We start from the raw sequence: 13,007 nt of genomic DNA, 5'->3' as shown, positions 1-13,007 counted from the left end.
TTGGGCCAAGATTCTGACCCATAAGTATTTCTTAGGAGTGGAGGTCCAAGATATTCCTAGACTTGAGCTTAATGGTAAGGGGTCCTTTATTTGGGACACCCTTAAAAGAGGTGCTCCTATTATCAAGGATGGCCTTTTCTAGATCTGTAATGAGGGGTCAAGTGTGTTATTCTGGCAGGACTCTTGGGATGGCCACCTTCCTATTCTCTCCAGTTTTCCCCACCTTTTGCCTCTGTTTAGGTTTTTTCTTCTGCAGGTTGGACCATGGTAGCTCACTTCAAGACTATTCGGAGGTGTGGATTGATGGAGGTGGTTAGTTGGAAGGATCCACAAATTTTTCCCACAGGGGGCTCCTTAGAGATTTGGGCTGAACTGGCGCATCTTCTTTCTGCTAGGCTTTACAGCTCTTCTAAAGTCAAAGACATCCTGGCTTGGGGTCCTTGCCCAAAAGGTAAGTTCAGTGTGGCCCAGGAATATGCTCGGCTGGATAGCCAATGTAATGTAGTTCAGGTGGTTCCCTGGTGGAGGAAGGTCTGGAATAAATTTTCTTGGCTGAAATGTAATTTTTTTCTATGGTTGGTTGCGCAAAATAAGTGTCTTACTTGGGATAATCTCCAGCGAAGAGGGTTTTAGGGACCCTCTTTCTGTCCCCTATGTATGTTGGATGGGGAAGATGTTTCTCATGTTTTCTTCTTATGTCCTCTCTCTAGAAAGATCTGGCATAAGTGGTGGGAGGCGTGGTGCCATACTCGTATTCATGCCAAATCTCTTATTAAATTTTGGGACAGCCTTGGCAGACCCCCTATGAAAACTTAATTCCTTCAGGTGGCCTGGGCTATTGGACCTTCTTTCATTCTGTGGAATCTTTGGTTGGAGTGTAGTCATTAGATCTTCTATAATTCCAACTTGGGAGCCAGTAAACTATGGCAATTGATCCTAAGTAGGCTTCAAGAGACTATCTCTGCTAAATGTGATATGTCAGAGCCAGTAGATCTTGGTGATTCTCGTATTATCAGGAATTTAGGATTAGTGGATAAAGGATTTGGAACTAGTAGCAGTAAGAGATCTCAGCCACGAAAGAGGAAGGTTTGTAGAGTGGGGAGATGGAGTCTTCCTCTTGATGCGGTCCTAAAGATTGACACTGATGGCTCCTCTCGTGAGAATCCTGGACTAGCTGGAGTGGGGGGGATTGGGAGAGATGCAGATGACAATGTTATTTTCATATTCTCTATTCAGAAAGCAGTTCAATCCAATAACAAGATGGAGGCTTTTGCCATTAAGGTGGCTATGGAGCAGGCTTGTTCTCTTGGTTGGAGGAGAATGGTGTGTGAGTCTGACTCTCAGATTGTTGTGATATGATAAATAACCGGAGAGTGGATGAATCTAGCTGGAAAATTTCCTCTATTGTTAGAGAGATTCTGCACTTGAGTAGCTTTGTGGATGGGATCCCTTTCTATCATATTCCTAGGGAATGGAATGGAGTGGCTAATGCCTTGGCAAAATGGGCATCAGAGAAAGGTGCTGGTTGGGATATTTTTGTTAGGGATGATCTTCCTGCTGATCTTGCTGGGACTTTTGAGCAATTGGTGGAAAAGGACAAAATGTAATTGGTTTTGGGGGCGTGTTTTGGTTGGTTGGGTCTGAGGCCTTCTGTAATTTGGTTTTATTTGAATAAATTTTTACCCCTTTTTTTAAAAAATAATAATAATATTTCGAGGTTTAGGTTTCAAGTTGGGTTACATATATATCATTTAAAACAAGGGTCATACTTCATGTATGTACATGTATCTCAAATGTAATTTTTAACAATTTAGGATTAGGGTCAACTTGTTTTAATTTTATGTAAGTTAGGCTTCAATTAGGTTTTCAAATAGGATTTTAGTGTAATTAGGCTCAATTTTAGGGTAAGATTTAAGACCTTATGGCACTGTCAGGGTTTACACGAACTCACATAATTTCTAGCATTAAATTTAAGGGTTAACACTAAAGTCCATGGTTAAGAATTTAGGATAAGGGAACTTAGCATATGAAGTTTATGATTTGGTTCAAGATTATGATTTAGGGTATTTATTATCATTTATAATATTGGGTTTAGAAATTAAATTTTAAGGTCAAGGTTAGGGTTTGGATAATGGTTAGGGTTAGGGTTTGGTTAGGTTAGGGTTAGGGTTTGGATGTACATGTATGTTATATTCATACAGGTAGAAATGCAAATTAATCTACATTCTTATATATGTATAATTTAGGATCCCCCCTTAAGACATGTCATTAAATTATATAGTTAATTATATACTTCTAATTATTAAGACATTAAAAATAATAACATATGTACATTTAAACATGAATATTGAAAACATATGTATGTACATCTATATCTACCACATGAACATATTTACATGTACATTTATGAAATAAAATATACATTTTAATCTACATTATTATGTATAATTTAGGATCTCCCCTTAAGACATGTATTATTAAATATAGTTAATTACACTTAGTTATAAGATAAATTAAGATCAATAGTTAACATATATATATATATATATATATATATATATATATATTTAGATTTGACTTCTAAAATTTGTAATGTTTTTCTAATTTTTTTAAAAATATTTTTTCTAATGTTTTTCTAAATTTATTTTCAAAATATTTGAAAACTATAAATTTTCTAATATTTTTTTAAAATTTGTTTTCTAAAATTTATATTATTATAAATTTTCTAATGTTTTTTTTTTTTTTTTCTAAATTTGTTTTTAAAAATTTATATTAAATTATAGATTTTCTAATGTTTTTGTAATGTTTTTTCTAAGTTTATTTTCTAATTTTTATATTAAATTCTAAATTTTCTAATGTTTTTGCAATTTTTTTAAAAAAATTGTTTTCTAAATTTTATATTAAATTATAAATTTTCTAATATTTTTTCTAATTTTTTTAAAATTTATTTTTTAATATTTTTTAAATTTTTTATTTAAAATTATAAATTCTCTAATATTTTTGTAATTTTTTTTCTAAATTTTTTTTCTAAATTTTGTAATGTTTTTGCAATATTTTTTTCTAAATTTTCTAATTTTTTTTAATGTTTTTTCTAAATTTTCAATTTTTTTAAAACATTTTTAAATTTTTTTCTAATTTTTAACTATTTATTTTCTAAATTTTATATTAAATTATAAATTTTCTAATGTTTTTGTAATTTTTTTAATAAATTTTTTGTAAATTTTATATTAAATTATAAATTCTCTAATGTTTTCGTAATTTTTTTTAAAATTTGTTTTCTAATGTTTTTCCTAAATTTTATATTACATATTTTTTACTATTTTTTCTAATGTTTTCTAATGTTTTCTACATAATATTTTTCTATTTTCTAAATTAATATAAATAAACAATAAAAATATTAAATTAACATTTAGATATGTTTTATAAACTATTAAAAACGTAACTAACATTCAAATATATTTTCAAAACTATTAAAAACTATATAACAGTCAAATATGTTTAAAAAACACAAAAAGAATGCATTGAAAACATTAAAATCTATTTTGATAATATAAAAAAAATACTTTAAAAATGTTGAAAACATTAAATTAATATTATTTTGACATACCCGATAATGAAAATGAGAACGAAAATGAGAAGATGATGTCGACGGAAGTTGCTCAAGTCACACGTTCGCTTGAATGCTCAATGAATAGTGCTCGCCGTAAAAATGAATTCGGAAAAGTGAAGAAGATGTTTTAAGCTGCCAAAAATTTTGTCAATATATGTTCGTGCGAACATGTGCTATGTACTTGTTCGCACGAACATGGCACGATATGTTCGCGTGAACACTCGGCGGAAACATGTTCACGCGAACATATCTAGGGTGTTCGCGCGAACGTACGAGAAATGGAGATGCGAAAATTTGTCATTTTTTTGAAGTTTCTTCCTCCCACAAAAGTGGTACCTAGTATTGTGGGTTCACCCATTATGAAAATACCTAACCCTAAGCCTTTTTATACAAGCTTTTGTCACTTACAAAATTAGGGTTAGAATAATAGAAAAATAGTAGCTGATGCCTTTTACAATATAAGGTCATTTTTGGCTTCAAGAGCACTGCCATTGAAAACCCCTAAGGGGGTGTTGCCCCTCGACCCCACCTTGTACTAGGATAGGGAGCATACCTAGGGCACTACCCCAAGACCCTATAGCTGCACTGCCCCTTGACTCCATCTTAGAGGTGCTACCCCCAAACCCCCAAAGAAATAATATGGAGAAAATTTGCATCGAATAAACTTCCAAGTCTGATTAGGCTCTAGATCACAACAATCTCCCACTTGGAGACTAATCAGGCTCTACAATAGTAACCTCCCACTTAGAGACTGATCATAGCACTACTAAACCACCCTAGACTCTATTGTTCTTTTATTCTATTCAATCTAGAAGACCAAATGAAGCTAAAGAGGAGTTCAGGTTCTCCCTTATTACTACCTTGGTAAACATGTTTTCTAGATTATCATTTGTATGTATCTTCTCTAGCTTTAACTATCCGTCATCCAAAATTGACCGAATAAAATGGTACTACAACTGTATGTGTTTTTTATCTGAAAGTAGAGCTAAATTCTTTGCAAGATGAATGACACTGTAGTTGTCAGTAAACAAATAATTATCCCTTTAAGGGTGTCCCCATTCTTCCAAGAAGAATTGAAGCCATATCATCTCCTTGGCTACCTCTATAGAAACAACATTCTCTTCCTCCGTAGTGAATAAAGCATTAACCTTCTATAACCTAGAATCTCAACTCACAATTGCCCCACCAAATAGTAAATACATAACCTATAGTACTCTACCAGGTATTTATATCCCCTACCAAATCTAAGTCAACATAGCCCTATAAATCAGTAATAGAGCCCCCAAAATGTAAACACTTACTAGATGTTCCTCTCAAATATCTGAGAATCCATTTAACTACATTCCAATGCTCAGTTCCTAGATGACTCACATACCTACTAACAACTCCCACTACATGTTCAATATTTGGCCTAGTACATACCATAGCATACATCAAGCTTTCTATAGCTAAAGCATAAAGTATCTTAGACATTTTATCCTCCTCTTCTTGTGTCTTGGGACACATCTCCTTAGCCAACCTCAAATGACTAGGTAAAGGTGTGCTAACACCTTTAGCATTCTCCATAGGGAAACATTGCAACACCTTCACAATATAATCAACCTAAGATAATGTCAATTTCCTATTCTTCCTGTCTCTACAAATCTTCATACCAAGGATTTGTTTTGTTTCCCCCCAAATCTTTTATAGAAAATGAATGTGCTAATTGTTCTTTTAACCCCTTAATGTGATCCATGTTAGACCCATCTACAAGCATATCATCAACATATAAACACAAAATAATGTAGCTATCATCATCCAACCTCTTAAAGTAATCACAATGATCTGAATGACACCTACTATATCCATGCTTATGCATAAAACTATTAAATTTTAGATACCATTATCGAGGTGCTTGCTTCAAGCCATATAAACTTTCCTTCAATCTGCACACTAATTTCTCCTTACCTTTAACCTCAAATCCCTATGGCTATGCCACATAGATCCCTTCATCCAAATCACCATGAAGAAAGGTTGTTTTAACATTAAACTACTCCAAATGCAAATCTTCAGTAACAACAATACTTAAAAAAATGCGAGTAGAAGTTATTTTAACAATAGGAGAAAATATCTCATCAAAATCAATGCTTTTTTTCTGTGCAATTCCTTTTACAACTAACCTAGCTTTAAATCATTTCTTACCTCCATCCCCTTCTTTTAACCTATAAACCCATCTATTTTGTAAAGCCCTTTTACCTACAGGAAACTGGCACAAACCCCATATCTTGCTTCAAGGGATACAAACTTTTCCTCAATTTGCACACTAAGTTCTCCTTACCTTTGACCTCAAACCCCTATGGTTGTGCCATATATATCTCTTCATCCAAATCACCATGAAGAAAGGTTTTTTTAACATCAAGATGCTCCAAATGAAAATCTTTAGTAGCCACAATACTTAAAATAGTGCAAATAGAAGTCATTTTAACAATAGGAGAAAATATCTCATCAAAATCAATGCCTTTTTTCTATGCAAATCCTTTTAAAACTAACCTAGCTTTAAATTATTTCTCACCTTCATCCTATTCTTTTAACCTATGTACCTATTTATTTTGTAAAGCCATTTTACCTACAGGCAACTTGCATAAATCCCATATCTTATTTTTTAGCAAGGAGTCCATTTCTTCTTTTATTATAGACTCCCACTGAATCTTTGTATCCACCTACACAGATAGAATATAAAAGGAAGGAGAAAACATTTTTGGAGGTCTACTTAGCCTTGTTGACCATCTAACATTCACTGGGGTGTGTGGTATTTATTATTGTGATTGTTGCAGATCATGAGGAATTGTTGGAACATAAGCTTTTGGAGTATCATCAAATACTACATAATCATCTTCTTTCTTCTCATGTTGCTTCAACAAATCTTTGTACAACACTTTCTCATTGACTATGACATCCTTTCTTCTTGCAATTTTATGATTTTAAAATCCCAATTCCTATAACCAAACTCGTTAATGTCATATCCAACACATACATATTTCTTTGACTTAGCTTTTAGCTTGGTTCTATTTTCAAAATCTATATGAGAAAATGCTTCACAATCAAAGGTCTTGAGAAAAGAATAACTCACCTTCTTACCAGTCCATGCTTCCTCTAGAATACCATAACCTAAAGGAGTAGAGGGACCTCTATTAATCAAATATAAAATAGTATTGATAGCTTCCATCCACATTTTAAAGGGCAACCCTACATGAAACCCCATTCTTCTTGCATGCTCCATTATAGTCTTGTTCATGCGTTCAACCACTCTATTTTCATGTGGAGTCCTTCGAATAGTTTTCTATCTACAAATACCATTAGTAGAGTAAAAATATTCAAGTTCATGACTGTAATACTCACCACCATTATCAGATCTATGACACTTTAATATTTTACCAGTCTTATTTTCAAACAAGCATTTTCATTTCTTAAAAGTTTGAAACACATCAAATTTATATTCAAGTAAATAAACCCATATTTTTCTAGTTGCATAATCAATAAATGTAACATAATAATGAAAGACACTAAGAAAAAATATCTGAGTCAGTCCCCATGCATCTATATGCACAAGCTCTAATCTCTCACTTTTCTTTTCCTTCCCAGTCTTCATAAAACTCACTCTCTTTTGTTTTCCATACAAAAAACTTTCATAGAAATCCATATTGACACATTTTAGAAATGGTAAAACTTTCTTTGAATGAATTACTTTCATACCTTTCTCACTCATGTGCCCAAGTCTATTGTGCCACAGTGTTGTATCAGAATCTACAACAAAAAAATTTTCTCCTTGCTCAACTATAGCAAATGTTCCTGAACATTCATCTTTTTTTGAAACAATCAAAGTAGAAGGAACAATATGCCCTATAAAAAGATATAATATGCCTACTTTCACATCTTTTGCTACTACAAGGGAACCTTTTGAAACCTTCCAATTTTTATCATTAAAAGTAACTACACAACCCTCATCATTGTGTTGCCTTGCTGAAATTAAATTCTTACTCAACCTTGGAACATGTCTTACCTCATGTAGTAGCTAATGATTCATATTCTACAACTTAATCTTAAATTTCCCCTTTCCAAAAATCTAATAGGGTTCATTATCCCCCAAATAAACAAGCCCAAAATCCCCTTGGACATAATCATTGAAATGACCTCTATGAGATGTAGCATGAAATGAAGCACCATAATCTAAAACCCATGAATCATCAATACTTTCTAAAGATAGAAGCAAAGCATCCTCTTTAGATTTGTTACTTACTACATTTTCCTCGTTGTTCCCTTCTAGTCTTTTTACCTTCATTTTTCTTTTGAGTTCAACAATCTTTCTTCTTATGCCCTAGTTTCCCACAATACTAGCAATCTCTCGGTTGTCTAGATTGAGACCTCTTTCCCTTTGAGTTTCCTCTATTAGTTGTTTTGCCTCTACTTTGTATGTTCAAAGCACTTCCTAATGTAGATCCACATGAGGATTTCCTATGAGTTTCCTAACTGAAAATAACACCAATCACATCATCATGTTTTAGGGTATTATATCTAGAAATAAAATTACTTACAGCCATTACCAAACCATTCTAGCTTTCATACAAAGAACACAAAATCAAGAGAGTCCTAATTTCTTCATCAAAATTAATACCTACAGAAGATAACTAACTAGTAATAGCATTAAAATCATTTAAATAATTTGCAACAGATCCACCTTTTGTCATCTTCATATTAAATAAACACTTCATGAGAAATACCTTATTTGAAGCAAATGGCTTTCCATACAATTTTGCTAGGGTTTCCATCAACTCTTCTTTCATCTTCACTTTTGTAATGTTAAATGTAACTAATGGTTCCAAGCATAATTGAATGCTTCCAAGTGCCTTTCTATCTAAAATCTCCCAGTCCTCATTTGTCATAGTTCCTTGGTTTTTAGTTTTTCCTTCCAACAACTTCCATAAATCCTTCTGATAGAGATAGTCCTCCATTTTCATCTTCCATAACTAAAAGTTTTGTCTATTAAACTTGTCAATCCTCAACATACCCTCATCTACCATCACTCCTACTCAACTATGAGACCTTCCTATAGAGGATAGCTAGCTCTAATACCACTTGTTAGGATTAACCTCAAGCATAAATAATAGTTACATGCAAATATAAACAATATCAAAAAATAATAGATTGCATAGAAGAGAACACAAGACACCAAGATTTAACATGGTTCACCCAATCCCTAGACTACGTCCACCAACAAAAAGTCCAATATTATTGTTATATAGTGATTACAACCTTATTACAATCCATAATCCCTTACAACTTAATACTACTGCAAGAACCAATTTTTGCATCACATATTATGAAAATCCCTAATCCTAAGCCTTTTTATACAAGCTTTTTTCTGCTTACAAAATTAGACTAGAATAATAGAAAAATAGTACCTAATTCCTTTTACAATATAAGGTCATTTTTGGCTTTAGGGGTGCTACCCCTGAAAACATCCATGGGTGTGTTGCCTCTTGACCCCACCCTATACTGTAATAGGGAACACACCTAGGGCATTGTCCTAGGACCTTGCAGGGGTGCTGCTCCTTGACCCCATCTTGGGGGCATTTCCCCCAAACCCTCATAGAAATAATATGGGGAAAAACTACATCGAATAAACCTCCATGTCTGATTAGGCTCCATATCACAACAAAAATATGCCTTTAAGTGGCAATGAAAAATCAACAAATCAGGTTATGTCAACTTGATGTAAAATTTTAAACTTGTTATGAACTTTTAATCAATAAGTTGTGAGAAAATAATTTGTAGGAAATTGAATTTAGTTTCTGGACTACTAGGCCTTATCTAAAGAAAGAAACAATTTATTGGTCAAATTTTTAAATTTTAATACAATAGTACAAAAATTCCAGGACAAAAATAAGAAGTAGGCGTATGTCTGACCACCTTAATAAAAATCAAATGATAATATTTTTTAATAAGATTCTAGATATAAGAATTAGCCTCATGCTCAGATGTGACACATATTTTTGGGTTTTTTTTCCAAATAAATAAATAAATATTAATTTTTTACTATATTATTTTTGGAATAAAAAACTCCCATGTCTGACCACCTTAACTAATTCAAAACTTAAAAAATTTTAATTTTTCTTTTATTTTTCTTATAGTAGAAGAGGTATATAATGTGACACATCTTTTGGATTTCAAAAATGTTATAACTTTTGAAAGTTATATTTATTTTTTAATCAGTGTGTCAATCAACACTTAATGTGTAACTTTATTAGAAAATGAATAATAATTCCTTACAGAACTCCTAATTTAACATACATTAAATTAATGGAAAGATAAGAACATTCTTAATAAACCCTTTTTCATTTCATCAAATTTGGATGGGAAAAAAGTCATCAGACACATGTTTGAAGTAGAAAACACACAAGAACAGGCCAAAAAAATGTTTTCGAGAAATTTTTAAGTTGACCATGTAGGGTTGGTATCCAAAGAAATATTAGGCCTTATAAAAATATTAATATTTTGGTTTGGTATCAGGATGGGTGGGAAAAAAGTTAGAATAGATGTTGAAATGCTTTGAGGCATTTCAAAACTAAATATTTTTTTGATCACCACTTTTTGGTACACCATGATCCTCCACATACCCTAATACTCATAATCCTTCCCTTTGGTATCTTACGCAATCATGATGTGATAATACTTATGTGAGAAAAATGTCTCTAAAATATCTCTCATATTAATTTAATCTATATAATAATATGATAATGCTCCACCTACTTCATTGTTTAGATTGTGAGTCATGCAAGTTATGGATTGATCACCCATTAACTTGTAGTGGGACGATTCATTAATGGACTGTCTATATCCATGTGATTGATGCAATGTTGATGTTGGTGGCATTAGTTTGCCTTTCCTATGGTCATTTTTCTATTAGTATATCAACTTCATGAGAACATTGATAAACACTTTTCATATCTAACTTTTTTTTTGATATTTTGAGCATATGATTTATCTTGATATCATGTTAACTCCATTGCTTTGTGTTGACAAGTCACATTTTCATCTCTATCCTAATTTTTCTCTATTAGAGTTTTCTTATCCTTATTCAAAAGGATTGCTCATTTGAATATCAAATGAGATCCTCCTTGTGGATAGTTGTCTTATTTCTTGTGTCTATTTTTTAGGTAATCTATCCAGACACATAAAGGACATTATTATTTGGTGTACATATCCTATGCACCATGATTCAACTTGAAGATGTCACACATTCAACTGACCTATCCACTTCTCTTGGCTCTAAAAAGATCTACTCACATCACAATAGACCTCTTGCACAAATGAACATATTCTTAAAGATCAAGTTGCTGATATATTGACAAAGCCTCTTTCTAGAGAGAAATTAGAAATTCATTGTAAAAATTTGGGTTTAATACCCTTTGATGTAAGTTCCCCAAGTAAAGATTAAAGGGGGTGTTAGAATTAGTAATCTTTCCTTGGTTGTATTTATTTATTATATGGGATAAACAAAGGTATCCGTTATGTTATTTTCCCTCTAGTCCACATGTGAGAACATGTCACTTGCTTGTCCTATTGTCCATGTGTGAGGACAACTCTTTTTTGTAATTATCAGGAAAATAGTTATTCCTCGTTAAGAGGATTATGACACTTTTTATGCACACACTTATGAATGTGGAAAGCATTCACATGGGAGTTACTAAATGAATCCTCTTCTATCTCTATAAAGGAGATTCTCCTCTCTCATTCTATATAACACACTCACTATGTAGTTTTTTTTTGTTGGAGGTCATCCAAAAACAAATTTTAGGTACCCAATATAGGCCCACACATGCCTAAAACCTCTTCAACTAAGAGCCAAGGATTAAGGATTATCCACACTACCAAATTTGTCAAGGGCATGATCCCAACCTCATCCCTTATGATTTCTTCAAGACTTGCACTCAATAATACTTGATCCCTAGTGGGATCTTTGTGAGCTTCAACTTTACCAATAGACCAAGGGTCCATTGACTAAATATTAATGAATTTCCTCTTGAAAAGCTTCTAGGGGCTAGTACTCTACATTTTCACAAACTTGGCATCAGGACTCCCTGAGATATTTTTTCTAGAGCTACTATGAGCCTTTGTTCCTAAGATGATGTGTAGGTCCAATTTTGTCTATCTCATCTAGATAAAAAAAAATTCAACTTATTGGTCTTTTCCTTACCTCCACAGTTAATTCATAAGCTTGGTATTTCTTATGTTAATCCTTGGGGGAAAGATTGGAAATGGTATTTATTTACTACTTTTTCTAGTTATAAGCCCAAGATAGGCTATAATTGGTTGGCACCTCATTTTCATATCATTACCACCATCAATATGCAATGGCATTTGAATTATTCTCTAAAGACCTGGAATCTTAGGCTCCTCTCTATAAGCACTACTACCACAAAACCTAAAACTGCCCACTTTAGTTGGTGTATTTTGTACCAAGGTTTTCCTCTAGGTTCTTTGAAATATAGGGATTCCTGACCCTTGATGCCATTTTTGTAGACAACAAAAAAATTTCATCCATATTCTATCATTTCAATAGAGAGCTCAACAAATTTGAAGTTGGATTCATGAATTTTCTCAGCCTTTCAGGCTAAAGACATTTTTCTTGGCATATGGCTTGTTAGCATGAATACTGATGATATTCCTATGGGGGATTATTCTAGCATTTTTGGAGTGTAGGAGATATAGTTGGCATGACTATGTGTTGTATTCATGATTATATTTGTTATTGATGTCAATATATTGAGAGGATTAGTATAGTAGTAAACATAGAATGAGGTCATATAGATCAAGCATTGAAGATGAGGCCAAGCATAGTTGGGGACATGATCCACAACATGTCATGAAAACATGGTTAAGTGTGAATACCAAAAGTCAAAGATTGGTAGTAGTAATTGATGATTTACAAAAGATAGTTTACAAACAGAGTTCATGAAAAGTAGTTTCTGATGTTTGGATTATATCTCCTAATATGAATAGAATCTAGATGAGAGAAGTTAGACAAATAAAGATGACATCCCGATGATGATGTCATTGAGAACATGTAATAATTTGTCAAAACTATGAGGCGACATTGTTTCGCAATTGTGAAAATATGTAATATGGTGTGTTGGAAATGAGGTCCTATTGTAATTAATTGGGAAATCATCAATTTTGACTCAGTAAACTTTTTTGAGGATGTGGTATAAAGGAAATTTAATTGTCTTGTGATGAATGATGGAAGTGATTTGCAAATGCAATAAGAGAAGAAGACTGGTAAATGCAAGTAAGCGATTAAAAAGATCATTTCGATGCAAGTTTTCTGATCTGGTATTGAGATTGGAGAAGTATTTTAGAA

The 13,007-nt window shown here is 32.6% G+C and overlaps 1 pseudogene; it reads left to right on the top strand.

Annotated features, from left to right (window-relative positions):
• Window positions 1-264: 264 nt before the first annotated feature.
• LOC149538634 (uncharacterized) overlaps window positions 265-13,007 on the top strand; it is a 66,335-nt pseudogene continuing 53,592 nt past the window's right edge.

The sequence above is a fragment of the Cupressus sempervirens genome, chromosome 9 (genome assembly GCF_028749045.1).
Source record: "Cupressus sempervirens isolate cs-2001-9-10 chromosome 9, ASM2874904v1, whole genome shotgun sequence".
NCBI classification, from domain to species: domain Eukaryota; kingdom Viridiplantae; phylum Streptophyta; class Pinopsida; order Cupressales; family Cupressaceae; genus Cupressus; species Cupressus sempervirens.
This window is presented reverse-complemented; position numbering and strand designations above follow the sequence as displayed.